Source organism: Lissotriton helveticus, chromosome 5_1, assembly GCF_964261635.1.
Source record: "Lissotriton helveticus chromosome 5_1, aLisHel1.1, whole genome shotgun sequence".
NCBI lineage: Eukaryota > Metazoa > Chordata > Amphibia > Caudata > Salamandridae > Lissotriton > Lissotriton helveticus.
Genome location: NC_136065.1, coordinates 1808930999 through 1808953025, shown reverse-complemented (window position 1 = coordinate 1808953025; position 22027 = coordinate 1808930999). Strand labels below are relative to the sequence as shown.

The following is a 22027-nucleotide window of genomic DNA, read 5'->3' as shown; positions in this document are numbered from 1 at the left end:
TCCATGTTTCAAAGCTCCGTACAAATTGACGTGGCTGAGTTACCACCTCGGTCTGTGTTGGTTGGAGACCATGTTCCAGCCCCTTTTATTTGACGACCTATTGCCTTGTGGGAGTTGAAGTCTGTGTGCTCCCATTGAAGCAATTGCACCAAGGTGCCTTTTTCCAGTAAACTGTAACAGAAAATACCAGAAGTAACAGGTTCAGAAGAAAGTAGCCTTTCTTCTGAACTTTTATTTTTGTGGCTGGGCTCTGACAAGGTGGGAGGGAGAGAAGTATAGTTGTTGTAGAAGTGACCTGTACAAGTCACAATGGTTTGATTTTCTCCTTTACCCGCACCTCCTTATTTGTTAATTAGCGATGTTAATTTTTTTTCCAGTTTGGTATTTTTTCCAGACTTATAAAACGGCAAGAAAATTGGGTGGTGGTACTTTTTGGAGTATGGGTGTTTTGAGTTATCACAAATGTTTTTGCTTCTTTCTAAAAAAAAAAAAGGTTTCTTCTGACTACGGTTGTAACTTGTTTACTTAGTTTTCAGCATCCAAGCCAAGCATAGTTCCTAATTCGCTCCTGCCATTGCTGCTCCGTCGTTTGTGTTGGTTCTGCTCCTCCCTCACCCCGCCTCCTCCCAGCTGTTTGTTTGCTTTTTTCACACATTGCCACACCATCCCATCCTCTGTCCTGCTTTAATTACCACCAACATTCCTCCATCGACCCTCGCGTTGCTGGTTGTATACACGTATTTACGATTTATGTATGATGTTTTACAATATGAGGATAAAAATAGAGCTTAAGCGGTCTCTAGGCCAGATCTTAAAAACAGTGTCAATCGTTCTGCTCATCAAGTACCGGGCTAATGGGCAAGAATAAATCAGATTCACGATAACCTCTTCCATTAAGTAACTTCGGGTAAATTACAGCCATGTGGCATTTAGACTAATCTGTGGATAGGCATTATAACATGCATCCAAGACTACACGTTTCATGACAGAGGCAGTGAAACCAATGGAAGCAAAGGCACACACTCGCAGGCTCAAAAGACACAGATGGGATTATTTCTGGGTATGTTTGCATTTTCCATAGGCTTTTCTATTAATTGCTTCATCTATTCAGACTCGCACTTACAGTATCACTTAAAGTCACAAAAAACAAAGACAATAACAACAAGCAGTGGCATAGCCAATAGGTCTCGCCTTTGGGACCTTATAAGTATTTAGTAATGCAGCACAATATCCTTGGTGCAACAACATTAACTGTTGCATGTCTAAACACTTATAAGGTCCCAAAGGCGAGACCTATTGGCTATGCCAATGCTTGTTCTATAGTTCTGTTTTAATGTTGTGATTTCTTATGTCCATTTATCTGCTTGTTCTAGTGTAGTGGTGTGCACTTAACCAAGCAACAAAGACCATAAATGTGTTAAATCATCAGTCTATTTTAATTTTTTAGGTTTCGCCTATTATCATTCGCTTGCGAATGTAATAGGCGAAAATTCAAGTGCTTGATCCGACTCGTGAAACCACTGGCGTTTCTTCACAGTGCATGTGAGTTCACGTGGCCACAAAAGCGGGTCACGTGACCACACAAGCACGCGCATCTCCCTAATCCGCCTCCCACGGCCGTCCTTTCTGCCCACCAGCACTTCAGTTCCGTCCCTCCTCCCCCCTAATTACATTCCTGTTCACGCCCTTGTCTCTCTCTGGCTCGCGCTTTACTTTTCTCTCTCTCTCGCTCTCTCTCTCTTTCTCTCCCTTTGCCCCCTCCTGCTCACGCTTTACTTTTTCTTCCAAATGACATACTTTTTTGCCAATCCAACGTAAAACACGCATTCCTTATTAATATGTATGATATCAGCAAACAAAAAAGAGAGAATGTAATGGTAATGGAAGTCGCATTCAAGCCATTGACGGATGCTATGTTGAAGCTCGGATAATACAGTGCAGCAAAAGCGTTACTTTTAAATCGCATTAGTGCTTCGCCCAGAACGCTCTTTATTTACTTTCACTACAATAGTGCTTTTTTGCACCCAACCTATTTATTTCCCTTAATAAGGCGACAATGCCTCTTCAATACTTACTCCTCCCTTGCATCATTTGCTGATTGGCTGTCCGAATGCAGCAGACATTGTACCTCAGATTGCAAACAGATTCGCACCCCTGCTGACTCCGGGAACTCCGCCTCCCTGCCCCCTTAATGCAGCCAGCGCCAGAGCATTCTTTCTGCCCACCAGCACTTCAGTTCCGTCCCTCCTTCCCCCCTAATTACATCCCTGTTCACGCCCTTGTCTCTCTCTGGCTCGCGCTTTACTTTTCTCTCTCTCTCGCTCTCTCTCTCTTTCTCTCCCTTTGCCCCCTCCTGCTCACGCTTTACTTTTTCTTCCAAATGACATACTTTTTTGCCAACCCAACGTAAAACACGCATTCCTTATTAATATGTATATCAGCAAACAAAAAAGAGAGAATGTAATGGTAATGGAAGTCGCATTCAAGCCATTGACGGATGCTATGTTGAAGCTCGGATAATACAGTGCAACAAAAGCGTTACTTTTAAATCGCATTAGAGCTTCACCCAGAACGCTCTTTATTTACTTTCACTACAATAGTGTTTTTTTGCACCCAACCTATTTATTTCCCTTAATAAGGCGACAATGCCTCTTCAATACTTACTCCTCCCTTGCATCATTTGCTGATTGGCTGTCCGAATGCAGCAGACATTGTACCTCAGAATGCAAACAGATTCGCACCCCTGCTGACTCCGGGAACTCCGCCTCCCTGCCCCCTTAATGCAGCCAGCGCCAGAGCATTCCAAATCCTGTTTCGACAATTGGACAAATAATTAGAGAAACACTCGGTTTTTGGGGAAAGGTCTCATTGAGTTGTTTAAAGAACATGTCTGTCATTAGAAGAAAGGGCCACTAACCAGATGACTCCCTGTCATCAAGGACACCGTGTTTTAACTCTGCAATGAATTCTGGGACTTGTAGTCAAGATGCTCATATGGTTGCTCACAATTTTTACTACCTCATGTATTTTGTTTGCTCAATTGTCACTATTACCTTATGTAACGTAACGTATGCTTTTGTAATCTGTTCTTTTGTAATGTTTCTCATTAGGTTTCATTTCTGTTCCTTTTGTGAAGCGCTCTGACACCTTCGGGTAAAGTCCGCGCTATATAAAAATGCATAAATAAATAAATAAATAAAAACATGACCGATAGTGAAACGACGGGGGAGGGGTCGGTGGGGGCATGGGGAGGGGGCCGGTGTTTAGGGAAGGATTGCGTGTCTTTCTTTGCTTCTTAAACTTTAATGTTGCCAGCAACATCTCCGAAGGGGCCTCGGAGACGGAGAACGCTATCGGCCGCCTAGACAGATGCAGGGGCCTCGAAGCATCAGATAAGCGCAGGCGGCGCTTCCTTCCACAAACAAGGCTAGGATTCCCAGCTGGGACCCCTGAGATCAGCATTACCAGCCTCCCCCGGTAAGGAAGCGCCGAAGCTTAGAGGGTGATCAGCAATTAAGGGGGGAGGGGAGGGGTGGGGGCAAATGAATTAGGAAGAAGTCTCACCAGCCTGCTAAAGTGCTCCTTCAAAGTGCTGTCACTTTTATCGCAGGGCCACCAAAAGTGCCCTTGGGTGTGACTGGGGGAAGCCAACACCTTCTCCCTTTAATTGGAGCAGGCCGACACAAAGGCAAGCTCGGCACACACCAGTAGGCGCTATAATATCACACCCCCTTCACCAATGAACGGGAAGCCCACAGGGGCCTTGTGAAAAGAAAAGGCAGTGGTGAGAGTTTGGACAGTACTTGTCACCCAATAAAACTGGTTATTTGGAGAAAGTGTCGAAATAAGCCAGCGTCCGCACATTTATTATTACAGTTCAAAGGTCAAAGTGCCTGTTATTACTGGAGTAGAGCCGGGTTAAGAGACCGCGCCTGCCCTCTCACACATTCCTCTCATACATCTCTGCAGAAAGACGCACTTTACAGCACTTTATCTCAACCCTCGAATTCAGCCCCTGCTCTCTGGTTTGACTTCAGCGCCGGATTCAAAATCGAGGCCTAAATGATAAATGCTGTTTATTACAATTGTTGAGGGAGGGGAGAGGCATTACGACCCATCCGCACAAGACACGTTATAGAGGTTTCCTTACGTTTAAAGTACAAAAACTGTAAGTGCAAAATCAATATTTCACAGCGAATATTTTCATTGTTCATAGGGGCAAACAAAGTCATTGGGGCAATAAAGGGTGCAGAGTAAAACACTCTATAAAGATGCAGCTTCAAAACTTTTAAAATACTTAATTGAAAGAGATTTTTTGGGAAAAAATAAATCAAAACCAATCTTCGACAACAATAACCAGTCCACAAGAACACAGTACACAACAGATTCACGAAGATACACCTTTTGTGCAATGGAGTTATTTTTTTATTTAAAAAGAACACATTATTTGATGCGCTTCGGTACTTTAGAGATGTTTTTGTAAGTTTTAAATTCCGTATCAATACAACTCCAGGTTGTTTTTAATTATAAATTAACTAAAGAGCTGGTTTTAATGCCACGTTCTATATATAAATATAAAATGTCATTTACAAAACCAATAGCTCCAACTTTCCAAATGCGAAACCTATTGGCAACGCCAGTGCTTGTTTGTGATTGATGCTGCTGACTTGTTTGCTTTTAGAGAGCTTTTTAAGGCGTCCATGTTCAATGGTTTGCTCCAGGACATTTCTCAGAGTGTGGTCAGACTTAAGTCTACTGTGTTTCCTCTTTGAAAAGTAAATAGATTGGATTGTGATAGCAATGTCATGCATCTGATCAGTCAGATATTCACACAATTTAAGGGTTCACCAAAATTCAAATAAATTAATGACAGCTAGGAAATCCGCAGCAAAGACAAAACTTGAAGAGTTGTTCCCTTCTGCCTCCTTCAATCTCGGATGCTCTTGACAGTAACACTTTTTAATTAAAAACAAGAATGTTTGTTTCAATTACAATCTTGTAAGTGAAAAATTGAATTGTGGTAATAATTAACTATAATAATTGTAATACCCCTATGCAGGTTAATACTAAAATGTGAAATCAGCCATCTGTGAGAAAGACTAGGAAATACATTTGTGCACACCAGGATATATACATTGAAGAACTCAACATTTGAAAATGCTCTCTAAGGTCAAAACACATAATACGGGAGTAGCTCACAAAAATAAACCTAGAAACAGATAATTGTGTGTCCATTATCGTCTTCCTTTGAATGAATACAGACCACCAGCTAAAGATAATCTGCCGAACGGGGCGTGGCCACGGCGGCAAGCGAAATGGCTGCTCTGCCGTGAAGCTCCTCCATGCGGGCTCCCGGCTGCAACGAGCGCGATATGATCCGCTGCTCCGATCCTTCTCAGCCTCACGGATCCAGTCGCTGATGCCGCCCGGTGCCTTTGGGTGAATTTTTCCATCTCGGGAGCAACCTACGGCGGCGTACACGGCGGAGGAGTTCCGAGGCCTCCGGACCTCGGCGCCATCTTCTCTTCTGCGCTGGTGCGCTGGGTGAGTGCGGCGCGGCTCTCGGCCGCCGTGCCTCCTTCCTCCCCTTGCGTCCCCGCTGGGCCCTCTCTCGCACCGCCCCTCCTCCGTGGCTCCCGGCTGGGGGTGCCTGGCTCCTGGGGCGCGACCGCGGCCTTTGGCCGGGGGGCGCGCTGGGGCCTCGGTTTTTCGGGCCCGCGCTGGTTTTCGGGCGGTGTGCGTTGGCGCTTGACTGGGGGCGGCGGGGGTTGAGGTTGTGGCGGCTAGGGACCCCGGCGGCGCCCCCCAGTGGCAAAGTCCTCCCCGATTTCTATTGGCTTACGTTTTCACTCAACTAAGTCTGGGCCCACAGCCTCAAATAGTCCTCTGAGACTTTTTCCTTAAATTATGTATTCCAGAAATTACAGGAGCACACCCAGGCCCACTATTTGACGGCACAGATGGCGACCGTCCATTGATGTATGTAAATCTTGTTTCTCTTTTTAACTTTATAACAACCCACCACAGCAATTTAATCTTAGCCTTCGCATTATTTTATAGGCTCTCTAACTACTGTCCTGACGAAGACCCCAACATGAGGCATGAATAACCCTTTAGCGTACATGGGGTCGAAACGTAGAACTACGCCAATCGAACACACCATAGGACTCAAAAGAAAAATTGATCTATACCTATGTGTGATGTAACTTGGGAACTTTTTCGCTAATTAGATTGTAAAGGCGTTTTTGATTTTAACGCGATGTTCTTAAAAAGTCACAGCACCTTTACCCTGTCCCTCACTACTTCTGCACTTCCTTTCCCCTCTTCACAGAGAGCACTCCGAATGTAATGACTCTACAATTACATTGAAGCATTGTTTTTGTATGCACGTGATAGAATTTGTTGCAAAATATTGAAACAACAACCTTGCATAAATAAATGCCATTTGAGGTTTGAACATTGTATATATTTTTTCGATAAAAATTCTTTTTCAATTGGTAAAAATTTTGTGGTGAATGTCTGTATAAACAAATACTGAACTGATTTTGTGTACTAGTGAAACCATAACTCGGACCTATTCTTCTTTGTACTGCCCCAGTGGCAAACAGCGGCCCCGCCTTACGCATGCCTGCTGGGAGACTTGATCTCTCCCCCTTCCTCCTGCCCTGGTAATCAGGAGAGGGTCGCTCCCCACCCTGCGGTGCTACATAAAGAGACGCTTACCTGCTAGAGCCTGACCCACACTGTATTATGGCCTTGGACCGCCACTGCCACTGAGTGCCATAGCTCTGTCCTCGAGGGTTCTGGCCTGCTTGCCTTCACCGGCCGTCGCCTGGGCCTGCGCACGCACCTGGGGCCTACCTGATATTGGGACTGCCGGGATTTCATCTTGCCCTGTCTTCCGCCTCGCTGCTTGGAGACTCCTGCGCTGCCACTGCGGCTGCGTTTCCCGCTCAGCCTTAGCGATGGGGAAGAGGGATCCAAACCAGAGGAAGCTCAGCTTCGATAAAACATCCCTCCTCGCTGCAGATCCTCCGCCTGGATCGGCCTCTGGGGCTACTGGCTCGGCGGACGCGGGGGACGCGGCGTCCATGGTCGCCGCCATGATGGGAGAAATGCGCGCTGGCTTTAAGGCCCTGGACACTCGCTTTGATAGCCTTGAACAAAAACTCTCTGACATGGGTTCCAAGGTGCAGGCGCATGACCGGCGACTCGACCTGGCGGAATCCAGGATATCGGATGTTGAAGATGGTGCCGCGAAAACGCTGAAACGTCTGGAACGGGTCGAGAAAATTCTCAAAGATGTGGCCATTAAAAATGAGGATTTGGAAGCGCGTAGCCGGCGCAATAATATTCGGATCCTTGGTGTGGCGTAGACGACAGCCACGGGCCGGTTTGATACTTTTGTAGAACATCTTCTCATCGAACTATTCGGCAAAGATACCTTCACTGCTGGCTTTGTTGTCGAACGAGCACATAGGTCGCTGGGGCCCAACCCGGGCTCTGGACAACCACCTCGACCTATAATAACCAGGATCATGAACTTTCGCGACCGGGACACTGCGCTCCACGCTGCGCGGGAGGCGGGGGAGGTGCAGTGGCAGGGTAGCAGATTGTCCTTCTTCCCGGATTTTACACTCATGGTGCAGGAGGCTCGTCGGAAATATGCTGGAGTCAAGTCCACCCTCCGTAACCTCGGCTTGAAATATGGCATGCTCTACCCGGCAAGACTGAAGGTTGAGGTGAACGGCAGGTTCCGCATTTTTGACTCTCCGGTGGACGCACAAGACTTTTGTCATGGCTACAAGAAGCAACAGGGCTCGGCTTCCGGCTCCAGGCCGCACTCTCCGCCTCAGACTGACACACAGTCCAGTGCTGACCTTTTTGCTGAAACAGGCCAGGGCTGAATAACCAATGTCACCTCTTCTTTGGGCCCTCCTATATTGTTGTTGATGGTTCTGCTCTGCTGGGTGCGGTTTAATGGCCATTAGTTCGTTGGTCGCTTTGCTGGGATGCCCGCATGGAGTGGCGTTGCTACCCCCTATGGCGAATGACTGTTTGCTTAATTTCTTTTGGGGTTTTATATCTTTCTTATTGCAGACATGTTTCCTCCTGCTATGGGTTTTACAATCCGTGTTCTGCATTGTTGTTCAGCGCTTGTTTGGGTTCTGCCTCTCTGAGGTTGTTGGGAGGCTGGGTGGTGGGTGGGGGATGGGTTGTATGTCGCTTTTGTGGAAATTTTTGTTTGTGTGTGATTGCGAGATTCATGGAATAGGCTTGTCAGATACATGCTCACTGTTTACTGTCCTTGGTAGGGCGATATGGCCAGGATAGGTCTGCAGTCTGGTCCTTCCAGACTAACGTTGATGTCATGGAATGTTCGTGGCTTGAACACCACGCGGAAGCGTAAGCAGGTCCTGAATTATGCAGCGCGTCATAGGGTGGATGTCCTCTTCCTACAAGAAACCCACCTGGTACAGTCAGACACCATTTCCCTGGCTAGGGGTTGGGGTACCCACAGGGTGTTTTCCAGTTATAGTAGGTATGCACGGGGGTAGCAATTCTTGTACACAAGCATGTTCCCTTTGTGATCACTGGCAGTTAAACTGATGGGGAGGGCAGATATGCGTTAATCACTGGAGTGTTGTTTGGGTACAAAATTGCGCTGGTGGGGGTCTATGGCCCTAATACCGACTCCCCGGCCTTTTTCCAAGACCTGCAGCTTACTCTACTCCACTCAGACATCGAGTTATTGGCAATGGGTGGCGACTTCAATCTATTGATGGACCCTAGCAGAGACAGCACTTCTTCCTCCCCGGATTGCAAGCCACTTGCCCGCTCGGTGGTGGCGGACATTTGCTCACACTTTTCCCTAATAGATGTGGAGGCTAGACTCCACCCGCACGCCCCTGCCTACACTCATCATTCAAGCTTCCATAACACTAGCACCAGAATTGACTACTGGCTACTCTCCCCGGGCGTGGCAGGGTGGGTGGATGATCTTGCCACTCTTCCGCGCACGCTCTCCGATCACTTTCCTGTGATGTTAACTCTGGCGATTCCGGGGTTGGGTGGATACGAGAGACAGTGGCGTTTCCCGAGTAGGGCCCTTTCAGACCCGGTCTTTACTGAGGAGGTCCGCACTGCCATCGATGACTATTTTGACATTAATACCGGCTCAGTGACCACATGGGCCACGCTGTGGGAGGGTTTCAAGGCCACCATTCGGGGAGTTTGTATCGCCAAGCATGTTGGGGCCCTGCGTGAGATTCGCACCACCTTGACCCGCATAGAGGCGGAACTCTCGGCTGTGGAGGGGGAGATTCTTCGTGACTCCTCGCCAGCCCGTGAGGCTAAACGACTTGAGCTGCTCTTAGAGTTCCGAGACGCCGCAGATAGGGAGCTACGGTTTTTGGGCAAACACTACACGGCGCGTCAATATGGTGAGGGAGACAGGCCGGGCAGGTTGCTGGCACAACTGCTCCGTCCACCACACCAGGCAGCATACATCACTGACATATTGGACTCACAGGGCACACTTTTCCACTCCCGACATTAGCGACACCTTCTTATCGTACTACCGCCTTCTTTACACCTCTGCACTGTTGGGGGAGCACCGAGACCCGGGGTCGTATATAAATGAGATAGCCATGGTGTTCCTGGAGAAGTACATGCAGGACTTTCTGGCCGAGCCCATTACACCGTACTCCATAATTGAAGCCATTGACTCATTGAAGAGTTCATCGGCGCTGGGTCTTGACGGCTTCACAGCTGACTTTTACAAGGAATACAAGGAAGAACTGGTGCCAAGGCTTGTTGAGATGTATGCGGAGGCGCTGGAGTCGGGCGTCCTCCCTCCCACGCTCCGGGAGGCGGTCATTGTTCTGCTGCCTAAGCCGGGTCGTGATCCCTCTCTATGTGGTTCTTACAGACCCCTGTCACTCCTGAACCTAGACTATAACATTTTGGCCAAGGTTTTAGCTATCCGATTGGCGCTGCTTGTGGATTCCATAGTTTCACCGGCCCAGTCCGGCTTTGTCCCACACCGGTCCACCTCCTTGAATCTTCGTACACTCTTTTCCGTCCTACACAGGATTGACCCCTCCACCCCGACGGCTGCGGTGTTTCTCGATGCGGAAAAAGCATTCGACACCCTAGAGTGGCCCTTTTTAAGTCTCGGGACCTATAAGCTGCGAAGCAGCTTCCGGTCCGGAGATTTAATGTTAGTTAGTAGGGCAGTTTAGACCCGCCTCTCAGCTCCGTTCGCTTCCATTGGCTGGCTTCCTAAACAGAGGCCAGCCATTGGAAGAGAAGTGAGTCACTCCAAACAAGCCCCGTCTTTTTCGGATTCGGGGGCGTAAGTTTTGCTGTTCTTTAGCTCGTGACGTCGTCCGTCACTCAGGACAGCAAAACACGCCCCCGAATCCGAAAAATATCGGAAGCTTGGGGCCGCCATTTTGCTGCTGGTAAGGTTGAGGTAGGCTGCTCTCGCTTTCCTCGTTGCCGCCGTCTTTTTTCCCACCCCCTCCCGCTGTCCGTGTCTTTTTCTTAAAAGGTGACTGCGCACCACGGGTTAAGAGGGTCAGGAAACACCGTGACCAGAGGTGGAAACCGGAGCAGCAAGAGAAACCGGAACTCAGCCCCTTCCCGTGCCCGTCCTCAGAGGCTTGGGAGGCGCACTCGGCTCCCTGCTCCAAGGCTTTTGTATTTCCTACCATCGGGATATCAAGTTTTAAAACACAATCAGTTAAACACACGCTTCCATGCACACATGAAAAGAAGACCAGCTTCAGCCCCTTCCCATGCCCGTCCTCAGAGGCTTGTAATGCGCTGTGAATCTCTGCCCTCCCCCGATGGCTGACGCCCCCGTGCCTGCAATCCCGGGCTCCGGGCCCCTTTTCCCCGGTCCACTCTCGCGCTCCCCGTGCCCGTCCTCAGAGGCTTGTAATGCGCTGTGAATCTCTGCCCTCCCCCGATGGCTGACGCCCCCGTGCCTGCAATCCCGGGCTCCGGGCCCCTTTTCCCCGGTCCACTCTTGCGCTCCCCGTGCCCGTCCTCAGAGGCTTGTAATGCGCTGTGAATCTCTGCCCTCCCCCGATGGCTTACGCCCCCGTGCCTGCAATCCCGGGCTCCGGGCCCCTTTTCCCCGGGCCACTCTCGCGCTCCCCGTGCCCGTCCTCAGAGGCTTGTATTGCGCTGTGAATCTCTGCCCTCCCCTGATGGCTGACGCCCCCATGCCTGCAATCCCGGGCTCCGGGCCCCTTTTCCCCGGTCCACTCACGCGCTCCCCGTGCCTGTCCTCAGGGGCTTGTAATGCGCTGTGAATTTCTGCCCTCCCCCGATGGCTGACGCCCCCGTGCCTGCAATCCCGGGCTCCGGGCCCCTTTTCCCCGGTCCACTCTCGCGCTCCGAAGCCGGGAGCGGCGTCCCGCGGGCGGGAAGGGCCTCCTGCAGGGAGCGGGCCCTGTGGCATGGCAATGGGGCTCCGGGGGCCGCGGGGAGCGCCTTCTGGAACGGGCCGAAGTAACACAGGGCTCCGCCGTCCTATTGCCGGGAGTGGAGACAATGCCAGGGAGCCCTGGCCCGGGGGCCGTCGCCGCGTACCTGCACCCTCGGCTGTGGCACCCACGACTCGGGGGCAGCCGGGGGACTTTTACCAGCAGCGGGGCACGGTCCGTGCTCAAGCCCCGCATGCATCACCAGGCAGCTGCGCGCGGATAGCTTCACATGCAGGCAGAGGGCATTCACTGCCAAGCGAGAGGAGACGGGCGCAGACTAAACATAATTGGTGATATAATCGGAGTGAGATTTTGGGGCTGGAAATCCAATGAAAGAATTGCCAGGGTTACGGTGAGATCAAGAGAAGTTTGAGGTGCACGTGAAGCCAAGTTGTGAGAGCCATGTGGTTGGTAATAAAGTCTAGAGGAAGGACCAGGCTTGTTATATTTTCCGGCCTGCATTTGTCCTTTCGGTTTGTGAGAGTGAAGCAAGCTCCGCGGAGATGGAAGAACTGGCCCGAGAGAGCATCGGCCTGCTTTCCAGGCCTTCGCTGGACACCGGGAGCCCAAACATGTCCACATTTGGAGCGGTTTTTAAAACGCTGAAATCTGCCCTGGGGACAGGACTTCTGAACTTCCCGTGGGCGTTCAGCAAAGCCGGGGGTATATACTCCGTGGAGCTGGTGAGTACAACTGACCGTGTTTAATGGTTCTTTGAAGTTTGTAAGCTTATTAGTGTTAGGACTTCTATAGCTCCAGGCATTCTTGCTTCTAAGCGCTTTTGATTCTACATGTGACAAGCGGTGAAAAAGCGTTTCCAGAAATTGCAAAGCATTGTCTGTCAATAATAATTCGGTGTCGTGCATGTTTGTGCCTACTTCGTTAACCCCTTATTGTTACGCACACCATCACGCATTATCTCGTGGCTGTGCAGGCGGCATCTGCAATGGGAGGAAGATGGGGACCTGGCGAAGACAATTCCACTTTCCCACCCAAGGACTATCTATAGAAAATCCCCTTCAGTAAAAAAGAAGCATCGTCAGAGCTCTCACGTGTCCTAGGAGCCCAAGTACCTGCACGACTCGCTCAGCCAGTCCGGGTTTATTCTTTGCATTTTAAGGGCTATAGCCCTGAGATGTATTTTATAAGGGAAACACCAGGACTACAAATCCCAGGATGCAATGACTAACCCTGGTTTTTGACGAGTTACTCCTGCTTGCACTTGGGAAACTCTAGCTCTCTGCAGATGCTGGTATTTTGCCAAATCTGCCATATTTGCCTTGCTGTATGTCAATATCACACTAAACATTTGTGAGGGTCTGTAGACTTTCAACTCATTGATATATTTACAATTTCTGTGGAAGAACGAAGTCAGAGGGGTGCACAGGTTTATTCAATTATCCTTCTCAGTGGAACCAAAGCCACTTTAGGTATTTCAAGAAAGTGGTAAAAATACATCTTGCTAATAACTTAACTGTGAAGCAAGACCTAATCTGGGTTAGGAAAGGGGAGGTAACAGCTTACTTTCTGATTCTGCTTTCCCCAGGCATTTTGAGGAAAAAATACAATTTGGGCACCACTGTATTTTTGTAACAGGAGTCTGAAAAAAAGCTTCACAGTGTTGTATTTGCATTTATATTGCACTTACGACCTCAGGCGAGGTGTTGAAGCAGGTTCTGTCAGACAGCACACTGCGCCGGAGCCCAAAGGTGGTGGTTAGTCCAGAATTATTGGTTACGGGGATTAGTCGTATGCATTCGCACAAATCATTCCATTTGTTTATTTAAGTTTCTTTGGGGTAGATTCAAAGTAACATGATTTATGTGCGAACATTCATGAGGGAAGGTGGATATGTGAATTGGGGGCAATTTGCAGAAATGCATTAATAGTGATTAAGCCAGAAGGTGTATGTGAGAGATGGTTGTGCTGAGAAAGAAGAAGCATACAGTGGATGGAAAGGAAGGAGAACCGTTTGAAAGGAGAGATGACATCCGATGTTTTAAGTAAAAATCCGTTTTCATGCTGGATTTTAGACATATAAAGGACTTTAAAAAAAATATTTTAATATCATGCAATTTCGGGAAGCAAGAGCTTAGAAAGAAACATTATTTGCACTTGAAGATAGTGCTATCTCAGATACCTAGGCGGTAGAATGAGGTGGCCAGTCTGTCTACTGCTAAGTTACCACTGGGTCACAGTGTCCGCAAGGAGAGCAGATCAGCTTAGTAGCCTCCCACTCGCCCTGCCGAGCGCGCCTCGGTCCCCCCCCCCTCCCGGCATTAGAGGGTGTGTTTTTTGCGTTCTTTCTATCTGGGACGTCATCCGTCACTCAGCAAAAACACGCCCCCGATTCCGAAAATTTTGGGATGTTTGTGGCCGCCATTTTTGTTGTTGTTGTTGGCAGGAACAGCCTCGCTGCCACTCCAAGTAAGTGCAGTTTTCCGTGCCTTCTGCCCCCTGATTGTGCAGTTTTTCGTGCCTTCTGCCCCCTGATTGTGCCGTTTTTCGTGCCTTCTGCCCCCTCATTGTGCAGTTTGTGGTCCTGCTTGTGCCTCTGCTCCCTGCGTGTGCCTCTGCACCCTGCTTGTGCCGTTTTTCGTGCCTACTCCCTCCGCCAGGACAAGGCTGCAGGCCGCTGTTTTGATTGCTGTGTGGGTATCAGTGCAATACTCATGCACGCCAGTCGCACACCACTCTCCCCAATGCCCTCGCTTCTACAAACAAGCGCTTTGTGCTGAGTTGTGGCACGCGAATCTCTTGAGGGTAGCTGTTCGCAGAGGTGGTACAAGGGGTGCGTGCAGTGGCTGCCGGGCGCTATTAATGTGTGCTCCATTGGCGTGACTGGCAGAACCGCTCGGTGCCCCTCAGAGGCACTACCATTAGAATGCGCCCTTCACTGGTCCCCTTAGCAGTTCGGGACTCCGCATTAGACAGCAGTGCTATCTCTCGGTCGGGGTAACACTTAGACTAGTTAAAGTGTTTCCTCTCAGAAGCAGCAGAACGATCTTTCATTGTGCATTGCTGCTCCGTGAAGTAAGCGGCAGCGCTACCTTTACATGAAACAACTAATGCTGTCCTTCTCAGCAGCACACAGCAGCGCTATCTCCGCGTGTGGCATCTGGCGCCGCAAGACGGGCTGTTCTGTAGTATACACTATGTAAATTAAATCACTCACTCATGTTATTTGTAAAACATGGAATGCCTTGGATGTTTGTACAGGATTTGCACCTATTTAACAACCAATCGCTATTTATATCTTATTCTCTCTGATTTTCATTTGCACTTTTTTACTCTACTTTTTTCTCGTTATCACGCATTTTACAGTACGATATTTTGTTCCCACTTTATTATCAGCAGGAAGCTGCACATTACATAGCACATCAAGCTGCATAGAAAGTTTTTTTTTTTTATGTGGTCTTGTGATCATGAGTTTAGGCGTCTCTGAGATTTTAATTGCCATAGAGGTGACGCAGTAACGTGTGGAATACTGGAGGTTGGTAGTTGTATTGCGAGTCTTGGTAACACGAGAGCACCAGCAGTGAATTATCAATAAAGTTTCATTTTAAACAGCGTTCTCTTTAAACCGCATACTTCACGACGCACGTACGTCCACCAGCGGTCTCGGGGATTCCTTGGAATCAATGTCTATCAGAGCTAGTCACTGGTGAGTTATTAGCGCTGAAACCTCATGTCACTGTTTTATTTTGTAAAAAGCAACTGTTCGTCTAGGGGCTTACGCTTAACTAAGGCTTCATTTTGTTTAGAATTGGAGTGCCCATTCGTTTCCTCCTTGTAAGATAAACCGCTTTTCATACAGTTCACGTGGGGTTGGTCACAGGGACTCTTCTGCGTTTCCACGTTTACTTACTCACGTCTTTATTATCACACATAATTGGCGTCTACATTCTCAAACCTTGGAGGTAAGCCCAGCAGTCAGGATTGGGTGTATACTAAGTGTTTAAAGGCCACATTGAATTTATCGTATTTGATTTTGCCTTTGTTTACAGATATGAGTGAACTTTAGCAAATTCTAGGTATGTTACGGCAGTTGTCGGTGACAACACGTGGTATATGCATCTATATTTGGTTATTGTGGGTGGCTCTGTGTGTGTGGCTCTGTGTGAATGACTCTGTGTGGGTGGCTCTGTATGTGTGTGTGCGTGGCTCTGTGTGTGTGTGTGCGTGGCTCTGTCTGTGTGTGTGGCTCTGTGTGTGTGTGTGTGTGCGTGGCTCTGTCTGTGTGTGTGTGTGTGCGTGGCTCTGTGTGTGTGTGTGTGTGTGTGTGTGTGTGGCTCTGTGTGTGTGTGTATGTGTGTGCGTGGCTCTGTGTGTGTGCGTGGCTCTGTCTGTGTGTGTGCGTGGCTCTGTCTGTGTGTGTGTGCGTGGCTCTGTCTGTGTCTGTGTGTGCGTGTGTGTGCGCAGCTCTGTGTCCGCGAATACTCTCTACTACTCTCTAATGCTCACCTATTGCCATTGTAAATGACAATACCATTTATTTATGGTTTTTTTTAAAAATGAAAAAAAGTCATGAGCAATGCCAATAGCTCTACCTTTAATACTGCCGAGACCATTGCATTGTAAATGCTTGTTTTTAGCTGTCATGAGGAGAATGTGCATGCCCGCAATGTTTGTGGCTACAGTGGAACTGCTGTATTCGGCGCCCACTGCTCGGATACGTTTAAATGGCACCATAACTGAAAGTTTCTCGCTTTCTAGAGGTACCCGGCAGGGCTGCCCCTTATCCCCACTCCTGTTCATCCTTGCGATGGACCCCTTGGTGCGGCATTTTCAAGAGAAGCATCTCCATAGGGGGCTTCAATTCCACACTGGCCCACTCCTCGTCTCTCTCTATGCAGACGACATGGTCCTGTATGTTCGTACCCATAGTGTCAACTTGGAACCATTGATATCTGAGATTACGCGCTTTGGCGTCTATTCAGGCCTCTGCATAAATTGGCACAAATCGCTTCTTTTTCCGTTGACCCCGCCACCGTGCAGTGGACTTGTTCTTTCCCACTAGAGTGGTGCATGGACTCCGTTAAATACCTGGGGATCCACGTTCACCTTGATACAGTGTCCATTATCCGCTTGAACGACGGACACGCCCTGGACTTTTTGGAGGATAATACGGAACGGTGGCTCCGTCTCCCATTGTCCATGGCTGGCCTGATTGCTATCATCAAAATGGTGGTCCTCCCTCGGTTTTTATATTTATTCAATAACATCCCGATCCCTCTCACCAAGATTTTTTTTCTCGCAACTCCGCACTGCTCTGTTGCGCCTGGTGTGGGGCGGCAAAAACCCCTGTGTGGCCTGGCGCACGCTTACACTACCGTACGAGAGAGGAGGATTTGGGGTGCCGGATTTTTATCTTTATTATTTGGTTGCACAGTGCTCGTATGCACATCCCTGGTTTCACCCGGATGCTAGAATTCCTTACTTGAGGCCTGAGTCTGATGCGGCGCTCCCGGTGCCGCTTAACTCCATCCTTCCCAAAGGGCTCCTCCTGGACCCACAGGACATACAGCCGATGTCCACTACGAGTTGGGCCTGGGATAAGATGCGACGGCTGCTTCGCATTAACAAAATGTACTCCTCTGCGTTACCGTTACCTAACCCTCACTGGCTCCCCATCACCGGCGAGTCGGTGGCTCGCCGCACATTGCCCAAATACCAACTCCACACAATTGGTGACCTGTTTCCGGACGGTCATGCTTTCTCCCTGACAGAGGACGCCCGATTCACTGACCGTACGTTTATGGACGCCTTCTCCCTGACGAGACTCCGATCCATGCTACGTGCTTAATTCCCCACGTTCCCCCTTCCTCCTGAAGACAACCCCGCACTCACATTTATAATACAAAACCAGTCAGGTGCGCACGTGGTGTCGAGGCTCTATAAACTGTGCTTGGCCTCACTTCCTTCATCATACACAGCGGTGCGCGCGGCATGGGAAGACGATCTGGGCTCACAGATTGCAGATGACCAGTGGGAGGCATGTTGCGCTATTACTAGAGACGTGTCCATGAACAGCAGGCACAAACTTATACACTTTAAGTTCCTGAGGAGAATGTACCATACTCCTGCACTTGCTCACAAAATCGACGCTAGTAGGCCACACTGTTGCCCCAAATGTAACGCCCCACAGGCGGACTTTTCCCATTTGTCCTGGACATGCTCGCGGTTACATACATACTGGTTAGAGGTACACCGGGTTTTGGGTAACATATTAGGCATGACGTTACAGCCCACCCCTGAAATCGCGTTGCTTGGTTACGTTGCAAATTTCCCACGCTCTCTTCGTAGACTGGCGTCCATATGCTTCCTCTTGGCCAAAAGAGAGATAGCGCTGCTCTGGTGCGCATGTCGCGCCCCGACCGTCAGTTCGTGGCTTAGGAGTGTGGCCTACTGCAATGTGAATAGTGTGGAATATTCAGAACAGATTCCGACTGCTTCCCGCCCGACAGACATTTGGGGGCCATATCGGAACTACATTGCGAGGCTCACCCAGGAGTCACCGTCCCAATCACTTCATCCTGTCGTACCGACAGGGGTAGGTTAGGGCGAGCTCAGCATACGCGGCGTATTCGGCTTCGCCGTGCTATACGTGTGACTCACGTGGACCCCACACATCGAACTGTAGCAGTCTGTGGTGTTGGGTGCTAGCGTGGGGTAATGATGTGCTGTCGCAAGCGATGCTTGTTCATTATAGAGCTCTGCCCTGCTTCAATGGTGCTCTGTGCACATGGTCCTGTGGTGTGCTGTATGGCTATTGTATTCACAGCTACGACATTGTGAGCCTGAAACGGATACAATACTTATTGACTAGCTCTATTGGTCTCGCAAACTCTTTGCTATGATTTTTTCATTTGATGTATGGTTTTTTGTTCTCTTTCTGTAATGTAGATTTATGTTTTTATGGTGTTGATGCAACGAAAAGTGAAAACTGTACTCCTGCTACGTGCTGCTCGATCAGTCCGCAATCCTACTGTATACATCATTGTCTATTGGATGCTACTGCATTTGTCACCTCATGTTTTATATATTTGTTTTTTTTTTACTAACTGTGGATTGCATTTTGTGCATCTAATAAAATATTTTTTTTTTAAAAAGATAATCTGCCCAGTTTCCAGTTAGAGTTAAAAATTAAGGAACCTGCACCATTAGTATAAAACTGGTAGAACCATTTATATGAAAGAAGAGAGTATTGGGATTACATTTCCTTCTAAACCTAAAGATAATTGTATTGTTTGTACCATTTCTGCTTTGTTATTAACATTCCGTTATTTTGCATTATCCACTAATGTAGATGTGGGAAGCAGTGGCTTCGCAGAGATCTTTAGAGTAATGCCTAAGGATTTTGTTGATGGTCTATAGTTCGGCCTGTTACCTTAATGTAGACACTCAGCTTTAAGTCCCTCACTCTCCAAAGGTCTGTGGAAAACATAAATAAAAACATTGAAAGAAATCCTTATTTACATAAACATAAAAAAGCAACTCTGAAATGGAAAAATAAATACCATATTAGGTATGCCATTCAAAAGACACAAGTGCAGCCAGACTGCTCCTGTCACATTTGTTCTCTCTAGTCCCCACATCCACATTTACACATGGTCAGTCATAGCTTTGAGAAATGCCTGGTAAGTTCAATTAGAGATATTTTTGCCTGTTGACCCATAGACCCTGCAGTGTTGTGGAAACTCTTCTAAAATGCATTAGATATGTCTTATACTTGTCAGAAATGTACTCACAAGCCTGTCACATGGTTTGGGTATGAAATATGTCTTTCACACGTTCTAATTTGATTTCAAGAAACTGGGCTTTGAGTTTGAGGTCGTAAGTATCCCACTTCGAGTTTACGTATTTCAGTTTTACTGGGTCACTTTTTCCACTTTTAGCAGCTAGACGCCCCCCCAAAAATTGTGACTATGAATGTAGCTCTAAATATACTGCCACATCTCCATAACTTGATACCTCTGTGAACGGCCATCGACAAACAAAAACCCTTCATTATTGTTAGCTGCTCTCTCCGGATGTATACTCCCTGTTTGTTTTTTCTTTTTTACAGTATCCAAATATGGTTTTCTTTGGCTACAATTTGTAATCTGACTACAGTATCTCCACACTAGAGTTTCATTGTTCCATAGAAACACAATAAACCCAGTAGACAAACAACAAAAGGTCCATACATTCTACTCGATGCCACCTATGGCTCTTGGCGACATTGGACAAAATGGTTACCTTCAAAGCATTCCGAAACCAATAACTCTCCTGGAAACCAGCTGGGTCAATTTGGATGTAAAGATTTAAAAAACTGAAACTAGAACCTTGGAAAAAACAGTGGAGAAAAACACATGGCCAGAACATGAAAGCCTGCTCCAGTAGACATACATAAACTAAAAAACAACTATCAGCCAGCCAATAGATCTCACTACTCAGAAATAAATGCATAGTAAAAGACTCTAAAAAAAATTATCTCAAAATTCTGTGATCTAGATTGCATATTAAATTGAATAAAACACTCCAGTACACAGCAAATGAAGTGGACCAATTCACTGAAAAAGTTAAGACACTTTCTATCAAAAGCAACCTTTGACCACATCCCTATGACCAGCACTCTGAATCCTTCCTTCAAAACTATTCACCCAACTTGCTTTTAATGACATACACCAATAATTTAATAAAAGCTATCCACATCACCCGCTTTACTAACAAACCTTTGTCCCCCAATACATTTATAAACATCCTTCAGCTATTGTCTGCACCCAAACTCGCCAGAGAGATCATTAATTCATTCACACTCAACAAGAAAAACATCCAGCATCAAGCCAATTTCAATATGCAAGAACTTTATCGATCTTATCTTGTAATCTGCAGGCCATTATAAAAAAAATAAACATTTCTGAGGAAGCTTAGTTAAAAGTCAGCTTTAATTCAGATTGCAAACATCTTTGGAAAAAAAACGACCTCTTCTCGGACAAATATGAGTTTCTGTGCTGGAAAACGTGCTTAATCTGTGTTGAACGGAATTTGTGATTACCTTAAAAACACCGTAGACACTAACAGTGTTTCTGCTATCCTCCAAACTCAACCTTTCACCAGCTTTTGACGCTTTTAATCGATTATCAACTGCTACTGTAGAGACTATCTAACACACAAATTCTGGGACATCCCGTAATTAATTATATTAAGTTCGCCCTTGCAGACAAAAGTTGTCAGGCTTCCTCCTTTCTGCTGTCAACCAGTCATTTAGAGTTCAACTTTGAATATTCTACATGTTAGGCTAATCAACGTTCAGGCCCCTGAAGATGTGCTATATAAAATCAATGTTTGTTACTCTAAGTCCGAACAAGGAGCCTTGGGTAGTTCTAAACTCCATTGCGGATGCAGTTCTATCAACAATGGTTGGCATTGACGGAGCCTTTCGGGCTCCTGTTGTGAAATGATTTGAATCTCACAGAAAACATGAATTCATGCAAATCATAGACTTCACTTCAGCCAACACTCTTCCAACCATGCGTAACTCACTTGTTTACCCTGAAAGGGCTTTGGCTTTTGTAAAGTGTGAGATAATGTTCAATAGATGCCATGCAGTACAATGTTCTTCTTGTGGCATACTTTATATTGTAGGTTTTTCCACCACACCCAATGCTTCAGTTGAAAATCAGTTCAACATGTTTGCTACTGTTTCTGTAGGGAAAGCCTCCGCATATAGGGAGTATGTTTCTGAATGCTAGTTGTCACTGTAGAGTTAGTACCAAGAACCATTCACCTGGATCAGTGAGAGCAAGTCTCAAATTCAGAAAGGCAGTCTCTGAAGGTCATTTAAATTGTGGAGTATTTGAGGCGTAGGCCCTTAGACTGCCGAGTGCTGTCGCGGCAGTCAGGAGACCGCCCAACAAGCGGTCGGCAGTCTGACCGTCCAATTACAGATAGGGCCACCGTGCAGACGGTCAGAAAGTACTCTTTAACACTGTGGCTTGTGCTGCAGCCCAGGAAAAGGGCTGCAGCATAAGCCACAGTGTTAAAGAGCACTTTGTGGTTATCCATATACTGTGTGCCATGCATTATGTGGTGCATGGCATACGGTTCGTGGGGCATTACATGTGGCCCAGGAGGGATAGGGGTCATGTTTGGGTTGCCCAAAGTCCCTTTTCCACAGCCTTTTCTTTTCATGGCAGTCATCCCAACATGAAAAGGCTGTCGGGAAAGGACATAATAATCCCAACAGTGGTGCCTGCCTCGGCACCGCCTCTTGTCGGGACTACGATTCCGACCGCTGCCCCTTCAGGATTCGAGATCCTGGTGGAGGCAGCGGTCTTCCCCTGACTGCTGACAGTTCGAACGCATGCATCGAGAGGCGGCGGTCGGACAGCCACCAACAGTCTGCGGTAGTGGTCCGCCTGACATCGAAATCAAGGTCGCAAGCTTCTCTTAAAAGCCCGCTTTCAGAGAAACACATCTGACATTGTAGAGAGTGTTTTCTGATGAAATCAAGTAGATACAAAACTACCAAAATGTAAAGTCTC

General features: G+C 47.6%; 1 protein-coding gene across 6 annotated transcripts in view; it reads left to right on the top strand.

Moving 5' to 3' along the window:
• DNAAF19 (dynein axonemal assembly factor 19) overlaps positions 1–22027 on the top strand; it is a 38958-nt gene that overhangs the window by 15075 nt on the left and 1856 nt on the right. The gene's annotated exons all lie outside the window — the stretch shown is intronic.